Genomic DNA, 4715 nt, shown 5'->3' with positions numbered 1-4715 from the left:
CCTTGTTGTCGCAGCTCCTGCCCTGCCTCCTGGATACCGGATTCAGCTTGCTCGCCTGCCGCCACACACTGGAACTTCGTGCGATGGCCTCCAGCTCCAATTCTCTTCCTGGCCTAGTCACGGATGAGCACGCCCCGACACGGCTGGACCCTCCGCCCTGGTGTCGCCTCACTCACTCAACCGAGCCGCTGCTCTGCCTCGCTCTAGAAAGTGCCTTCTCCACCATCTTCTACACCAATGGAGGTGAGCATTTTTGCAACCCAAACTGGCCGTTCTTGTCTCTCTCTTCTCTGGTGCGTCCTTTTGATTTTCTCTCCACCTTCGGCTAGCGGTCAAGCTAGTCAATTGCAAGCGAAATAACATGCTCATGATGCGCACATAGCTCGCTGCCATCGCGAGGACCCTCCGAGGGTCTCGCCTTCCGAGTCCAGTTTCTGTTAAGCTAGCATTGTATGTGTCTTTAGTTTAGCCGGCACTCTGTTTTCACTAGAGTATTTGGCTTTAGTTCAGTGTATAATTCGGTTTAGCAGTCACTTCCGTTTTCACTAGTGAATACCAAGTCTAGGTCTGGTTGCATCCACTCTGTCCACGTCCTACACACGTTCATCATTTAAAGTTTTCAATGTATAATAAACACCCGTGTAAATGTACTTGCCATTACTTTAGTTTGCTTCTCTTCTTGATTAAAGTTGTTATTGGACTAAAGCTTGCCATGTCTTTTCAATCGACCGAAGTCGTCGACGCACTATGAAGTTGGGTAGGAGAGGCGTGACCCTGCTCGAGGACCTACCCGAGGAGATCATTGACAGGATACTCATCTGGTTGCCACCCAAGGAGGTCGGCCGCTGCCGTGTCGTCGCCATGTCATTGCAGCGTGACACCCACACCCGCATTCTTTCTTGAGCACCGCCACCGCCAAGTCATCGCTCCCCATTGTCGACTGCCACACGGGGCCCTCCAAGCTCATCGTCTTTGTGACGCCGGTGCCATCAGCATATCTGGCCTTTCCGACAATGGTTTTGCCGCCTTCCACGGAACAAAAGTTACTCAAGAAACTGCACTATTCATCTAACTGTTTACCACCTGTCCACCACCATGGTAGACTGCACTGGCATCTTTATGGAGCAAGTGACATTATGGGAGATGGTGGAGACATTATTGTGTTCGACATAGAATCAGAGTCATTCCGATGGATGCACGGTCCTCCCTAGCCGTGCCATCACGGGAAGTTGTTCGACACGGAGGGGACACTTGCTTTATGGGGTGGCTCGACTCCAAGCCAACTTCTATCAATGTCTGGGTAATGCAGGATTACGAGGCTAAAATATGGGCCTTCAAGTACCGGATTGACCTATCGACGGTGGAGTCATCAAAGACAACTTTATTCAGCTTCCTCCAAAAAGAAAAGGATAAGATCCTTGTAGCCCACGGTGCACAGCTGTTGAACAACATGGTTGTGCTAAACCAGCAGTCGTTTTCAACAAAAAAACGAGTGCTACCCTATGGTGTTGTGTACAATGAATGAGTCAGTATTGCATGTTGCTTACTCACCGCACCCTCTCAGAAATCCTAGTTCCAATTCTAGGCCATGAGATGCACAAAGATCAGGGACATCAAGTTTCTGCTCGTGAGCTCATATGCATCCTCATGAACAGTAAAATAAGAAAAGTAGTATACAAACTTTTTAAAATCTGATTTTTTTTAATGCGAACAAACATTAACAATTCTGAACATGCGTGCAAATTTCCATGAAGAAAAAAACATGTAAAAATGCTTCCATAGAAAAAAAACAAAATTGATGCTCCATGTGTTGTTTCTTCATAAAAATTTGCACACATGTGGAGAATTCGTCAATGTTTGTTCCAAGATAATCAGTTTTTTATTTCATTTACTATTGTTTTTGTTTTACTGTTCATGAGTGTGCATATGAGCTCTCGAGAAGAATCCATAGCCTTCAATCTCCACAGGGCATGTCTGAGAATGTTTATGACTTCTGTTTTGCTTTTCCCTTGACACGCCTTTTGTTCGTAGCTCTTTTTATGTGTAATGTACATTGTTTCTAAACTGCATGAAACATTTTTCCGAATTATGCAAACATTGTTTACATTGTATAATTTCTTTTCAAAATGCCACGTACATTTTTGGAAACGAGTGAATAGCTTCGAAATGACACATACTTCTTTTCGAATGGTACAAACATTTCCTAAATATTGAGCAATCATTTTTTACACAGTAATTTTTTAAATGTGGAATGAACACTTTTAAAAAAATTAAATAAATTATCTTTTCATAATAACGTATATATTCTTTTTTAATAGAAATAAAATTAAAAAGGAAAAACACATGTGTGACGTCAGGTCTACTGGCTCCCTATAGGCGAGCTATGCTTCTGACTCACCTTGCCCATCCACCAGGCCGTGGCGGCTCCTGCCGCTCTGCCTCCTACACCCCGGGCCGAGCTCGCTAGCCTCCATCTAGACAGAACCTCGAACTATGGCCTCTAGCTCCTACTCTCCTCTTTACCTGGTTGCGACGAGCACGGGCTCGCACGGCTTCACCCTCCTCCCTGGTGTCGCCTCACTCACTCAACTGAGCTGCTGCTTTGCCTCATTCCGACGAGCACCTTCTACTCCGCCTTCTTCCATAACACAGGTGTGAACCATTGTTGCCCGAACTGGCCGTTGTCGTCTCTCTCATCAGGTGTGTCTTCTTGATTTTCTCTCATCACCTGCAGCTGGCGCTTAAGCTTGTTAATTAGAGGCGACAGAACACGCTCGCGATGCGCACATAGGGTCGCCGCCGCTGCTGGACTCTCCGAGGGTCTCGCCTTTAGTGTCTAGTTTTCTGTAAATCTAATATTGTATGTCGCTTTAGTTTAGCCATCACTTTTGTCTTCACTAGTGTATTTGGCTTCAGTTTAGTGTATAATTTGGTTTAGCCGTCACTCTGTTTTTACTAGCTTTTACTAGCGAACACCAAGTCTTGGATTGGTTGCATCCACACTCTCCACGTCCTACACACGTTCATCACTTGCACTTGTCAATGTATAATAAAGACTCGTGTAAACACGCTTTTCATTGACGCTTAGGAAAACTAGCACTCTTTCTCTTGACGTTATCACAGTCTTGGCTTGCCATCACTTCACCAAGTATTGTTGGAGATGCCATATATTTGAGGCATTCCTGTTTGAGATCGTTACATTAATGTTGATCAGCTAACGCATATGTAGTTGCCACTGTTTGTACATCAAGACACCTGTAAAGAATAGCCTCACATATGAGCTTCAGCTTTTCAATTGCGTATCGATCGGCAGCCTCGAGTTAGTGGCGTACAATCTCTTCTATGTCCTCGTCATCGAAATCGTCAAAAGGAAGCACCAAGCAGTCTGTGTACAAAAAATGTAAGAGAGCCTTAAAAACGTCAGGTAACATATCTTGCACGATTATAGATGATCCGTCTTTCTCCATCATTGGGCCATAGAGCTGCACCCTAAACACAGGGGACCTTGCAGCAAGCACTACCATATGTGCAAGAAATGATTCACCTTGGAAGTAGAAGGTCACGTCCGCCCCTTCTTTTGACTCTAATAGATTTGCCATATCAGTTGATAGATGGGATTGTGGCAGCTTCACTTGGGGTGAAAGTAGTAAGTCACTGCAAGTCACCAATGGATCTTTCATAACAGTGATCGAACATTCAATCAAGAAGTGGTCAAATTCCACATATTCTGCTTCAAGCAAAGTTTTCTCCATTACCTTGTCCCACCCTCCCATCCTACATTTGCCTTGTGCACTAGATAAGTTTGACACTCCGATCTGATTCCACTCTGTGCTCTGTCCTCCTGGGGAGATCAATCGATAACATAATATTGCCTTCACTTCAGCATTTTCCCTCATAAGCTCAACAGGAATAGAGATGTGCTTTTGGCTTTCAGCATTAATTACTTGTGGGTAGAATCTAACTGAACAGTCATACTCACCAACTTGGAAGGCATGGGACCTCATAAAATTGCCTGGTCCAGTTTCCTTGATGACACTATAGTCATTAACCACAAAGATGTGGTTATCCTGAACCACCGTTGCGTTGCAGGTCGAGACTGTAGTTCCAAACTCCATGTGCAATTCAAGTGCCTGCAATTCCACACAATATCCTATTAGCACAGAAAATATGCTTCATTATTTTAAAATAACAGAAATATATGTACTAGTGAACCACCTCGACCTATCCAAAAGGCGGGACACAATTATTGTAGGATGACCTACCAATAACACTACTCGGCCTAGATACAAGTTATGGACCAAACTCACCTACGCGTGTTTCTTGGATCAGCCCATGGCAAAGAAGAGTTGCATCACAGGGTAGCATTATCTCTCTTTTCCTCGGGCTTTCCTACAAAAAAGAGCTCGGCCCGAATGTTTTGACTCCCATAAAATCAGAGGAAACGAACGGTGTTCCTCTGGTCTGCTACGGTGTTCCTCTGAATTAATTACTACAAACAAAACGGCACCACAGGAAGATCAATTCCAACTGAACGGTCATTCCTACGATTTTCACTTATATATACTTCTCATATAAAAAATGAATATATGCGAACCATGCATCTACCTATGCAGCACACTACTACTACCATCTAGTACCAGATATGGATTGAATAACAGACCTTGAAATTGAAGAGTGCGGTGGAATGGCGACCAACGTTAGAAGAGATCCCAAAG

The 4715-nt window shown here is 44.3% G+C and overlaps 1 pseudogene; it reads right to left on the bottom strand.

Moving 5' to 3' along the window:
- Window positions 1–3074: 3074 nt before the first annotated feature.
- On the bottom strand, window positions 3075–4115 carry LOC119339694 (annotated as a pseudogene).
- Between the last annotated feature and the right edge of the window lie 600 nt (window positions 4116–4715).

This window comes from Triticum dicoccoides, chromosome 7B (assembly GCF_002162155.2).
Source record: "Triticum dicoccoides isolate Atlit2015 ecotype Zavitan chromosome 7B, WEW_v2.0, whole genome shotgun sequence".
Lineage (NCBI taxonomy): Eukaryota > Viridiplantae > Streptophyta > Magnoliopsida > Poales > Poaceae > Triticum > Triticum dicoccoides.
The sequence above is the reverse complement of the archived record's forward strand: the minus strand, read 5'-3'. Positions and strand labels throughout refer to the sequence as shown.